This window comes from Lissotriton vulgaris, chromosome 8 (assembly GCF_964263255.1).
Source record: "Lissotriton vulgaris chromosome 8, aLisVul1.2, whole genome shotgun sequence".
Lineage (NCBI taxonomy): Eukaryota > Metazoa > Chordata > Amphibia > Caudata > Salamandridae > Lissotriton > Lissotriton vulgaris.
In genome coordinates, this window is record NC_141696.1 from 279,048,731 (window position 1) to 279,062,617 (window position 13,887).

The window sequence follows — 13,887 nt, forward strand, 5'->3', positions numbered from 1 at the left end:
ATTTTTATAAAGGGAAACATCATTCACCCAATTCACAAGAAAGGGGATCGAAAACATCCAGGGAACTACAGATTGATTTCCTTAATCGACGTCAAAGCCAAGCTTTATGCTTCGTGCCTACTGGAAGAGCTACAGGACTGGGCAAAATCCATCAACATAATCCCTAGGTTCCAAATTGGTTTTAAACAAGGGATGGGGACAACCACAAATCTGACCACCTTGGGCCTGCTAATGGAGAACGCCAAAAAAAAGAACCAACGACTATACGGGTGTTTTGTCGATATAAAATCAGCTTTCAACCACGTAAGTAGGCCAAGACTCTGGAGTAAGTTAAGAAAATGGGGGCTGCCAGACAATTTAACAAACGCAATAATCAGCCTGTACAGTGAAACATGGGCAAAGGTAAAACAAGGGAACGGGACCAGCCTAACAAAACAAATCGAGACCCAGGACGACTAAAAACAAGGCTGTGTCCTAGCCCCCAGCCTTTTTAACTTATACCTAGCAGACATCGGACGCAATCTAGAAACAATCGAGAGTCACGCCCCGAAACTCTGCAACGTTCCAGTTCCAATTTTGCAGTGTGCAGAAGACATAGTACTACTAAGCCAAACACCAATAGGTCTGCAACACTTAGTAAATACGTTATTGTCTTACTTAGCACAAGAAAATCTGGAGCTGAACAAAGAAAAAACAAAAGTGCTTCGGCTAGTGGAGGGGAAGTAATTGAATTTCAAATGGTCAATTAATAACTCAGTCATAGAAGAATAGGACTCATACAAGTATTTGGGGATGGCCCTTGAGCAAAGGAATACAAAAAAGAAGCACATTCTGGCACTAAAAGGGAAGGCGCAATCACTAATCTACGCGTACAGGCAACTGCAACAAAAAGTGGACGGCCCAAAATATACCCATCTATTAAAAGTAATGGCCTCACAAATCATACCTACTTTGTCATATGGGTTAACTACGTGGCTAGGAGGGGAGGCAATAATTTTAAATAACCTACAAAATAAAATCTAAAATTAGTGTTTAATCTGCCGCGCCCGCCCAAGTCCGCCTCGAATTTGGCTTACAGAACCAAAAATTCCGGTCAATGTCCATGTTTGCAAAACTGTGTCACAAAATCTGTTCTGCCCCAAGCGAGTCAATGGATAACATCTGCTGGAAGGAAATAAATTATCAGGAAAACCAGCCCAACACCACTCTATGGGGAAGTTACCTTAGTACCAGTTTGACCACACTGGACCTACAAGAAGAATGAAAAAAAAACAGACCAAGTGCACTTCTGTAAAGTAGCCAACGGGTCAGCAAAAAAGATTTCCTGGTTAGAAGATAAAATATTTCTAACAAAACGATGCCACGCCTGGACAGTAGTCAATACTTACACCCACCAAAAACCAAAAGGATACTTAACCTCACATTATAGTCAACACCTAAAAAAACTTTTATAGCTTATCGAATGGACATGCGCCACTCAAAGGATTTAAGGCCCTCCTGGAAACATCAAGTGGAAAGTTCCAACTGTAGACTGTGTGGATACCAGAAGGAAACTTTGATGCATTTGCTATGCGCATGTCCAGCTTTACTAGCTTTAAGAAGACGGCACCTACGGGCCATCTTCATTACATTAAAGATCCGCACCTGCCGGCAAGCAGTGACAAGCTGGCTAGGAGGCACATCACCCATCTTGGCATGTTGGGGAGTCAAATTCATGACCAAGGTAACAAAACTGATACAAGAAATTGAACTGATAAAGGCATCTAACGCCCAGTATAAATAGTGGCCCAAGAAAGGAAGCCCGCGGTGGTAGAAAGGACAAATACTGAAAACATTGTTAAGGAATTGTACAATACGTTTTAATGGAAGAAATACGACCAGAGTTGTCCCTTTCTGGGACAGAACATTTAGTCTTTTTATTGTTTTAAAAATTTGTAATTTTTTATCTTGTTCGAATATTGTAACGATTTTTATTAATCAAACAATAAAATGAAATTAAAAAATTGAAAAAAAAAATTTGACTTGTACGGGGAGGCAAGGTATAGCAATGTCATCGGCATATAATGATATTCTGTCTTCATACTCCAATGACCATCTGAAACCCCGCACCATCACATCACAACGGATCCAAGCCGCCAGGGGCTCCAGCATAAGGGAAAACAGCATCGGTGACAGTGGACACCACTGTCTGGTGCCTCTCCGTAGCGTGAACATTTGGGATCTATAGTTGTTAACTCTCACCTGCCCCTGGATGTCAGTATATAGCAGCTTCTCCCATCTTATAAATTTAGGGCCCAACCCAACTCTCACGAGTACTTCAAAAAGATATGGCCATTCAATCGAATCGAATGCCATGGAGGCATCCAAGGACAATATAGCTGCATCTTCTCTCAAAAAGTCCCTGCGCGCCATCACATTATGCAGTCGGCGTATGTTAAGAGCCGTGTTTCTCCAAAACATGAAGCCAGATTGGTCTGGGTGCACCAGGGAGGAAATTACTGTGTCAAGTCATGTGGCAAGTACTTTTGCCAAGATCTTTGCCTCTACATTTAGCAGCGAGATTGGCCTGTACGAGCTACAGTCATCCACTGGCTTTCCCGCCTAGTGAATAACAACAATGCTAGCAAGACGTTGGTCTGCTGGCAGAATGCCAGCATTTGTAAAGCGCACAGCTACCTCCGGAGAGGTGTCCCGGCGCTGAGAGCCGGAAGATTAAGCAAGCTATTGCCCAGAGTCACATGATGTTGGGCTAACCTGCCGCCAGAGCCGGGGATCGAACTGTGAACCCTGTGGTCTGGAGTCAGGCACCCTGGCCTCTGTGCCACACCTCTTCCCAGAACACCCTTCTCGAAACTTTACACATACATTGCCCGCAAATGTGGGACAACCTGAGAGGTCATGACCTTGAGGAACTCAATGGGGGTGCCATTTGGCCCCATCGCCTTCCCAGACTTAATTTGGCCAATAGCTTTCTGGATTTCCTCATTTGTCAGATCTTCATCCAATACATCCCTATCCAGCTCCGAGAGAGTTGGCATGTCACTATCCGCTAGAAGTTGGCATGAGTCCTCTGCTGTATATGCAGTAGAGGGAGAAAATACTCTTTCGAAGTAACCTGCAAATGCCTCTGCGATATCCTTGGGGTGGTGGAGGACCTCTCCGCTAGGCGACGTTAGTCGAGGCACCCTCCTGGTACCCTGTTCCTTCCCTTCCAACCAGACTAGTGTCTTCCCTGCCCTATCTTCCAGCTCATTCAACCTATGTTGGGTAGCACTACCTTGGCCATCATGTGTTCACGCGCCTTGAGCCTGTACTCATCTTGTTTCCGTGTCAAACTATGTAGTGTATCTTTTGAGGAATTATGTGCGTGTTCTGCCTCAAGTTCCCTAAGTTGCTCCTCTAATTGAACCGAGATCTGGTGCCTGTTTGCAACATACTTTGTTTTCAGTGACAGGGCATACCCTTTTAAGACCACCTTATATGCCTCCCATATAGTTTGTGCCGAGTCTACCGATCCCAGATTCTCGATTAGAAAGTTCCCCGTCTGTACACAGAGCTCTTCCTTGATATCAGGTATTTTCAACAGACATGGGTTAATAACTATAGTGTTCCACTTCTGTTGTTCCCCGTGAGTAAACTAACTCCAACAGGGAAATGATCCGAGATACCTCTGGGTAATGTCCGAGGGTACCTAAAATTACCTACGGAGGCCGTATATGTTAAAAAATAATATGGGAAAGACTACTGTGTACACTGAAAAAGTACGTATATTTAGAATCCACTGTTCGTAACTCCAGTCCCACATCTGAGAGGTCCATTGCCGTTGTGAACTCTGCCGTAAGTTAGTTTGGTCTGGCCCCCGGTTTCTGCGAGTATCTGCCGATCGTATCATCCATAGTCATATTGTAATTTCCACCCATTATCAATGTACCATTGGGGAGTCTAGTCAGTACTTTGCCCAGATCTACTAAGGCGTTCCTACCCAGTGCCGGTGGCAGGTAAACAGAAACTACATTAAGAGCCCTCCCCTCCCATTGGGCTTCGGCCACAGTAAACCGTCCCCCTGGGTCTGTACATGTCTTGTGCACAATCAAGGGTGTGCCCTTTTTAACCAGAATACACGTACCCCTAGAACCAGTGGTATAGTCGGCATGCATCAGTAGCCGGTATGCCCACCTATTAAAAGCCTTGCTTTTTTTGCCCACCAAGTGGGTTTCCTGCAGCAGAACAAGCTACGGGGACTGTCTCTTCAGATACTGCTGGACAATGCCTCTCTTTATTTTGTCACCCAGTCCGTTGACGTTCCAAGAAAGAACAGAGAGCACTAATTCCTTGTCATCCCCCATCCCATAGCACGGTAGTATCCACAACCTGAAAGGTCCACAATACGGCAAATACATCATGACGCAACATGCAGATAAGAGCAACACTTTCATACCTCTGTCTGTCACTTTCAAAACTAACATGAAGATCATTGCATAACAAAACATTACAATTACATTTTAACTCATCGCAAAAGCGCCTACTTGGCAGTATACCCATCTTGTGTCTTAGGATCTCACAACCACTTTGCATATCAAGAAAACAATATTAAAAACTAGGAAACACCCCCCCTCTACCCATCCCTCCCATCCCATCCCTGCCCCACTGCCAGTGGTTTTGAAACTACCCACTCCCGAACTAGGCAGAGTGCCTCCCATCCTCCCTGAAATGCTAAAGATGCACAGGGTTAGTGAGCTCCCCTCCCCGCAAGTGCATACCACATTAGTATATGTTAAGCCATCCATGTATCATGTTTACTCCAGTCCTGGTCAGGCCAAACCTCAGTTATGTCTACATATCATACCCCATTCGCCAGGTCACCACCACAGTGTCTTGCACCCATGATTATCCAAAATCCTGTGCCTCCCCCCTCATACTTGCGCTCTGTACCAAGCATTGTGTCTCTACGTCGGCAACAAGGGTCACTATTCCACCTCTTTCATCTGGCCATCTCTCCCTCCGCTGAGCCATGTCCAAGATCTTCTGCGCGGCCATCTCTGCGTTGCCTTGGTCTACGAGCTCGATCTCTCCTTTGGACACCCACCCTGCTCCACCCCTCTATCCAGTCCCACACTTCTTCAGGGGACTCAAAGAACCATGTCTTGCCATCCAATTCCACTCTCAACTTTGCTGGAAATAACATTGCATACTTTATTTCCCTATCTCGCAATTGCTTCTTCACTGCCTGAAAGCTGCGACGTTGGGCCTGGACCTTGGCCGTGAAGTCAGGAAAGAAGGCCACCTCTGCATTGTCTATTTTCAGCGGGGGATTGAACCTCGCAGTTTGTAGGATAATATCCCTATCTCGGTAGTTGAATACACAGGCTATAAGGGGTCTCGGGAGCGCCCCAGGCTTCGGCCTGTCACCCGGGACTCTATGAGCCAGCTCGATGGAAAAATAGCTAGACAAGGTTTTGGGTTTTAGGAGCTTGATGATGAGTTCTTCCACGTATAGGTCCGCCGCCGGCCTCGTGGCCCTTTCCGGAACTCCTAAAATGCGGATATTGTTGCTCCGGGCGCAGCCTTCGTAATCGTCAAGTTACTGAGCCATCCTCTCCTGTTTCTTTCTCATTTCAACCATCTGTGTTTGAAGCTCTGACGTGTCAGATTGCAAAGCAGTCGTAACTATTTTGAGTTCTTTCACCTTTTCATCCATCGTCCTGAAGTCTGCTCTGATGAGGGAAACTTCCACTGTGACCGAGTCTAGCGACAAGCAGACGCCATTAATCGCCGCCATAACATCATGTAGGGTTGGCTCTGTCCCCTGTTTAGGGGGGTATGTACCCCATCCTTCTCCATTGATGGCGGCTCACTCTTGTCTCCCGCCTTGGACCAGACGAATTTGGGTAGCTGCTTTTAGGCGTTAGCCTTAGGACCTCTGCCTCCTGTCGCCATGTGCGCAGGCCTACAACACACGTGTCTCGATGGAGGTCCGGGACGACACCAGCATCTGTTTACCCCAGCGTAGCTAGGAGGGCAATAGCGCCGTCCACCCACAATTCCCAGGCGTGGTCGCCTCTTCACCTGTATGTTCACGAAAGTAACCACTGCAAATGGACTGGGAGTCTTCAATCTTGACCCACCATCTGTCGGGAATCCACAGACACAGATAGCTCTGGTACGTATGACCCAACTACGGCCCCAGCAGGGCAGGCCGGACCCTCCTCCTCCATCCGTGCACGACCTGCACCAGTGTTAACCTTTTCCAGGTATCGTCGTTGCACCAGTCAGTTCTTCAGATGGAGCAATTCCCGTCCCTCTGGGCCGAACAGCACCTCTCTTCACTTATAGGAGTACAGCCAGATCAGGCGCATTCTACAATCCTCAAAACGCAGTGCCAGTTGCACGAGGAAGCGCACATTCCATCCGGGACCTCCTGGGCGCTTACATCTACACACAATGCTTTGTGTGGTCTATGAAGGGCACCAGCAGTTAAACAATGGGTTGTACCAGCCGTCCTGCAACTGGGGACTATATTCCCTCCTGTACGAGCCTCCATACCATATTTCAAGCTAGCCCCTACCAGCGCCGCTGTGAGCCGCATCAGGTCTGTCTCTGTAAGTAATATGTCCCATGAGGTGATGCGGGGCAGTTCACTTCCAAATCCGGCGACTTACGAGCTCAGGGCCCTGGTACCAGAACACGCCGACACTCCCACTTATCTGGCCCCGGGACAGCCGCCTCAACTGTGCGTGCCCCTCCGCTCACACCGGGTCCTCGAGCCGCAATCACTGTGCCTCCCGCACCTCTCACCGCAAGGTCCGCCCTTTGGGCGGGCAGACCAGGGCTTCGATTTGGGGTTGCACTCACCGGTCTAGGTGCGCTGGACCTTCTCCACTGCGCCTCGCACCGGGACATCAGCGACGCTTACTCTGCAACCCCACCCCCGGGACAGCTGGCCAGATATGCAGTCCTCCACAGAGCTTCCCGAGCCCCTCCACAGAGGATCCAGCCTCTTCCAACCCCGTCAGGCCTCCGGCAGGTTGCACTGTGAGTCCTTCCCACTAGGCCTCTGGACCTGGGCCTATAGTTGCAGCAGCAGGCCACTTCTCGACGGCACCGGCGCGGAGCTCGGTCCTGCCTGGTCTCCATTACTGCATCGCTAAGCGTGCCGTCACACTGTAGGGGGTCCCTCCTAACCCTGGACACACAACCCGGGCACCGGGCCTCACAGCCTCTCAGAGGCCAACATGTCAAGCGCATGGCATCAAGGTGCCGCCATTATCGCTCCTCCACGGCGGATCACAGGGGCGCCCAGGCCGGCTGCTGAGCTGCGTAAAGCTGCCAATTTACCCCCCCCCCGGGGGCGTGTAGGCAACAAGCGGCACCACTGGGGCTACATTTGGTTCGTGGATGGCTCAGGATAAGGTAAGGGCACCAACGGGGAGTCCGGAGCTCACTCAGGCAGCCGCCATTCTCAGTGGCTGCTAACCACGCCCCGTATTACTTCACTATTGCGTCATTTTTTTCACAGGTTAACACTATCTGGGTAAAATGCTCACCTCATTAGTACCGGTTTAACACCTGAACACAGCAATAATACACAGTAAGTGGGCCCAGTTAACAACCTGTGCAAAGGGCCTTTAACTGCATGGCAAAACATGTCAGTGTATTTTTAGTAACTCTTGATCTGTTTGAGGTACATAAAAAATGATTTTATTTAAATGAGCAGATTATGCAGCAGATGATAGATTGAGTGGCAAATGTGGTGAATCCATAATTATGCAGAAAATGCTGCAGCCACAAAATCGCTATAGTTCCAGGAGCTTTGCCCATATTGAAGTTTTCACTTTGTGTCTAGGTACAGACTGCAAGTGGCTCTTAAAATGATCGGAGTGGAACCAGGTCTCATGTCTTTAATAAATCTAACCCACTCAGATACCACAACCTGAACTTGCTATGAAAAGACGGAGACCTGACCTGAATTTTTGAGGTTGCTGCAAAGATTAAGCGGCGATGTGATTTTGTGCCATACTCTGCCAACATTCACATTATTGGCTTATATAGATTGTGAATAGGTGTATGGGAGGGTACTGCACAGGGGTGGCTCCTCCGTTTTGGTGGAGGAGCACAGCCCACACCTGAAAGGCAGCAGATGAAAAATAAAAAGAGAATAAAACAATTTTATCAGCATTTTATTTTTCACTGACTCAGTCCAGTCAGCGGAGTCTACCAAGTCTAGGGCAGAGTGGGGCCATCCAATGTCAGCAACAGCCAGGGAGGAGGAGTGGTGGGTATTGTCAGTGCGCATGTCGGTATGTCCGGCCTTCTTAGGTCTCCAACCCGAGCTGTGTTGCACAGCTGGATGAAGACAGGCACAGGCTCCCAGGCCATAACTGAGCGCTACACCAGCTGCTCGGACCAATCCCGGTGCTTCTCTCATGCTGGGTAATAGCATGAGCAAAAAACACAGTTGATGGACAGAATGTAGAACAATGTCATACATTCACCCCAGTACAAGGATCTGGGCCTAAATCCATCGTTTTTTTGCACTCCACACCACCCTGGGTTAGACACTGGCTATATGCAAATCAGCTCTGACCCTGTGCCTCATTTGAACAGTCCAGTCCGAACTACCAAGCCATGTCTTTCCCAGACCGGAATCAAGCATCCAAGGACCGGTTTCTGGCTATCAGCCTTCATCAGCCTGGATAGCTTGACTCCAGTGGTGTGGAGGTATGCAGTAGTGCCTTTTCTTTATTTGGTGAAAATTCCTCCAGTAGTTGTTGAGAAAATTGAATTTGAGCAAATTATATATCTATATGCGCTCAACATTCTATTGGAAATAACTTTGGCGCCGATTGAGGAATCTGCGTGTAATTTTCAAGAATTTTGGCCAGCTCCGCTCCGCTCTTTCCCTGAAAGTTTCGGGGGGATTCGTCAAGCGGGGGCCAAAAGGGGGGTCCCAAAACATGTGTTCCCCATGTTAATTTCCATAGGGACCTTTAGACACGGCTACAGCCCGAACGGCTGAATGGAATTACACCAAGCTTGACAAAATGGTAGGGCCTGGTATGCACGTGTGCCTTTGCTAAGTTTGGTGAAAATCCCTCCAGTAGTTCTTGAGAAAATTGAATTTGAAATTTTTCAAATGGCATTTTCTATGGGACCTTTAGACACGGCTACAGCCCGAACGGCTGAACGGACTTACACCAAATTCGGCAAAATGGTAGGGACAGGTATGCAGTAGTGCCTTTTCTATATTTGGTGAAAATCCCTGCAGTAGTTGTTGAGAAAATTGAATTTGAGCAAATTATATATCTATATGCGCTCACCGTACGCGTACGTGCGCGTACCCTTACGTGCGGTAGCGAGTTTCTGATTGGCTGGCAGTCGACTGTCAACATTCCAATCTGTCCAAACCAGGAAGTGTTGGCCACCATCTTGTTTTTCAGGAGAAGTGAGGCACAAGAGAGCCCAAAACAAGAGTGGAAAACATGAAAAGGGGGCAGGGTAGAGAACCCCCAACCCTCTAGCCCTTCTCAGGGGGTCCCAGAAGGACACCCAAGTGCAAAAAAAAAAGAAAAAAAAATCGAGGGGTACGCACACAGTGCGCGTACGGTACGTGTACCGTGCGCGTACCCCGCTATTTAAAAACAGTTTTTGCACTTGGTGGTCCTTCTGGGACCCGCTGAGAAGGGCTAGGGGGTCAGGGGGTCTCTACCCTGCCCCCTTTCCACGTTTTCCACTCTTGTTTTGTGCTCTCTTGTGACTCACTTCTCCTGAGAATCAAGATGGCTGCTCAGGTGGTCCCAGAAGGATAATAACATATATAAACGTTATCCGCTAATAGAATTAGCATTTACAAAACCTTTGAAATTTATTGAAAAAAAATATAGGTTTTACGCCTGATATAGTTAGGAATTAGCATTTAAAAAACCTTGCAAATTCACTGAAAAAACCATAGGTTTCAGGCCTTATATAGTATTATAGTTAGGAATTAGCATTTTAAAAACCTTGCAAATTCACTTAAAAAACCATAGGTTTCAGGCCTTATATAGTTAGGAATTAGCATTAAAAAAAACATTGAAATTGCTCCTATATAGTTAGTTGTACTAACTATATTTCGCGCACCCGCAATCCACTGCTGATGATGTCACATATTACATCATTCATGACATGGTCAGTGACATCACTGATGACATCACTGATGACATCTCAAATGACATCACTGATGACATCACTGATGACATCTCATTTGACATCACTGATTGCATCACTGATTATATCATTCATGTGATAATACGATGCACCTCCTCACACTCTAATATAACCTTTGATACACCCAGTGTTAAATACAGACTACCATTCTTGAAACCATTGACACACCAATACCAGTTACTACATACGCACTCACTTATTCCTAGGTCTACACACACATTCACTCATTCACCCATAGAATCACTCATACATACAGTCACTCTTCAATACAACACTATCATATGCACTCATACACCTATACAGACACTCACACACTGCCACTCATCCATGGAGTTAGTCACACACCTAGTCAGTCATGCAAAGAATCATCACACTTCCATTTCCTCAACTATACAGTTATACACACAACACCTTACTTATTCAAACATATACTAACACATACTTACTCTCTTACACAATCACTGATACAAGTACACAATGATCCATACAGCCACTTGCACATTCACTGGCTCTCATGTATAGTCATTTATATATGCCAACTCTCACATGCACTGTGTTTTACATATGTACTTACTTGGACATGTAGCACTGAGATATCCATTCACTCACCAACACACCCATGCACACAGTCAACCGCCCATATAGCTGTTTCCACATGCACTCTTGAACTCATACACCTAGTAAATCAACTGCTCACACATCTATGCACAGAGTCACACACCTCACAGCCACCCACACACACACTCAGTCTCCCATTCAAATACTTGGACAACCAATCAAAGCCCATGTAGCCACTCATATAGCTACTGATCAACACATGCAGCAGCTTACACTACAACAGACATACTGATGCACACATTCAGACAGTTTAGTCACTAACCCATGCATTTAGTAAGACACATTTAATCACTCACTCATACAGTCAGTCACGCACCTACTAAATCCTTCATCCAGACACTTATGCATCCACTCATTCTTCAATATGTAAAAGATGTTTAAACTTTACAGAAACACACAGTCACTGGATGATGTCATCAGTGATGTCATTTGAGATGTCATCAGTGATGTCATCAGTGATGTCACTGACCATGTCATGAATGATGTAATATGTGACATCATCAGCAGTGGATTGCGGGTGCGCGAAATATAGTTAGTACAACTAACTATATAGGAGCAATTTCAATGGTTTTTTAAATGCTAATTCCTGACTATATAAGGCCTGAAACCTATGGTTTTTTAAGTGAATTATATATATATATATATATATATATATATATATATATATATATATATATATATATATATATATATATATATATATATCTCCTACTGGCAACAGTAGTTATAGCTAGGACCTAGTTTCCATAGGAAATCCGCAACATTCTATTTGGAATAACTTTGGTTGATGAATCTTCGCGAAATTCTCCAAGAAGATGGGGCGCTCCACTCCTATCCTGAAGGTTTTGGGGTGATTTGTCAAGTGGGGGCTGAGAAAAAAGGGGGGTCCCAAAACGTGTTTTCCCCATGCAATTTTCCATAGGGACCTTCAGACACGGCTACAGCCGGAACTGCTGAACGGAATTACACCAAATTTTGCAAAAAGGTAGAGTTTCGTTCGCAGATTACACTTTTTGTTAAATGGTGTAAATCTGTGCAGTAGTTCCTGAGAGGACTGTATGCGTACCATTACGAGCACGAGCTGCATGCTAATTGGCTGTCAACTGTCTGTCAACACTCCAAACCAGGAAGGGTTGGCAGCCGTCTTGTGTCTCGGTAGAACCGAGGCACGAGAAAACTGAAAAAGAAGTGCGCAAAAGACGCAAAGGTGGAAGGGTAGAAACACTGTGACCCCCTAGGCCTGCTCACGGGGTCCCACAAGGACCCTCAAGGCCTAAAAAATGTTGTTTTTTTATCGCATTGTACGTACGGTACGCGTACGGCGTGAAAAAGAAAAAAAATCTGAAGCCCGCTTTATTGTTATTTTGCCCCTGGGGGGGCCAAATCCCGGGGGCAATGTATTTATTTATAATGGAGGGCCCAGAGGGGCCCCCCAGCCCCGGGGACCGCCACCCCCGGGCTTGTTTTTTTTTTAAACTAAAAAATACCTGTGGGGGGCTCAAGCCCCCCCCCCACACGCCCCGGGGACCACCACCTCCCCTGGCACTAAATTTTAAAATTGGGGGGGTCAGTGACAGACCCCCCAGCCCCGGGGACCACCACCACCGGGGCTTTTAAATGTTTGGAGGGGGGCCACGTGGCCCCCCTCCCCGAGCCTTGTGGTGGTCCTGGAGACCGCCACCCCCCAGGGCCGGCTCCTGCAGTGTCCCGGGGTGCCTACCCCGGGACACTGTAGTTTGCTATGGGAAGGCGGGAGCCTTACGGCTCCCGCCCTACCATAGCCATACCATAGCTTCTAAACTTCTTTTGCTGGCTTCTTTTCATGAACTGGATTCTCATGTATACCAGCCTCGCGGCTCCGACCCTACCATAGCAAACTGCTTTCCTATTTGGAAGCGAGAGGAGGTTAACCTGCTCTCTCTTTCAAATAGGAAAGCAGATTGCTTTTCGTCAGGAGGAGCAGCATGTTAGGACGCGGGGAGCCGGCAGGGACCGTGGGGGATTGGGGACCCCCCATGGTCCCCAACGAAGAGGGACAGCCCCGGGGGATGGGGTCCCTGGGGCAAGAAGTGGCCCCCCTCCTCAAAATATTATTATCATATATATAATATTTTTTAAAAGGAGTTAGGCTAGCCCGGGGGGATGGGGTCCCCGGGGCCAGAAGTGGCTCAGGAGGGGGGCCACGCTGCCCCCCTCCCCCATTTTTTTTTAAAGAAATGAGGCAGAGCCCGGGGGGATGGGGTCCCCAGGGCTAAAAGAAGCCTCAGGAGGGGGGCCACGCAGCCCCCCTCCCCATATTTTTTATAACTTCTAGTGTGTACATGTTCGGTACGCGTACGGTACGACGTATGATGCCTGATTGCTAAAGCGTACCAAACGCATACCTAGGCAAGAAAAATAAAAATATTTTTCTGATATTTATCAAGTTTATTTGTTTAGATGCTGGGTGGCTCTAAAAAGAGCCCTTGTGTTTATCCGGAGATTTTAGTACCTACAAGTAAGTACTGATGCAGAGTCTAAAGTTCATGAGGAAGACTCTGTTCCCTTCAACTGTAAAATGTACACCATCTCTCCTATAGATGCCATGCACATTGAAACGCAAATTGTTGTTGTAAATGGACCCCATTCTATAGTCTAGGAGAAAAGCAGAAACAGATTTATTCACATGTTTCCGAGATTTCTCAATCTGTGGGCAAAATTGATTGGACCAGTTCCATTTCTGTCTTTGGCATATGTTAGAATACACAAAGGCAGTTTGGGGGGAAAAGTGACATCAGTTCTGTAAAGGTGTCCTTCATAAACATTTCCAGACCTACCCCAGAATAAGTGCCTAGGTCATTGCCACCACAGTACACAATTATGAGGTCAGGATGTTGGAGATGTAAAATGGATTTCACCAATGGCATCAATTGGTGCCACTTTAACCCTCTCTGTCCAATCCATTTAATGTCTACGTTTGGTAAACCTAGGTCTTTGTGAATTCCTTTCTGTTTTGCTTACCTTTGGCTCCAGAAAATATAGCTGTGTCCCACAATCCACACTCTAAGCATCTTAAAGAGAAGTTTG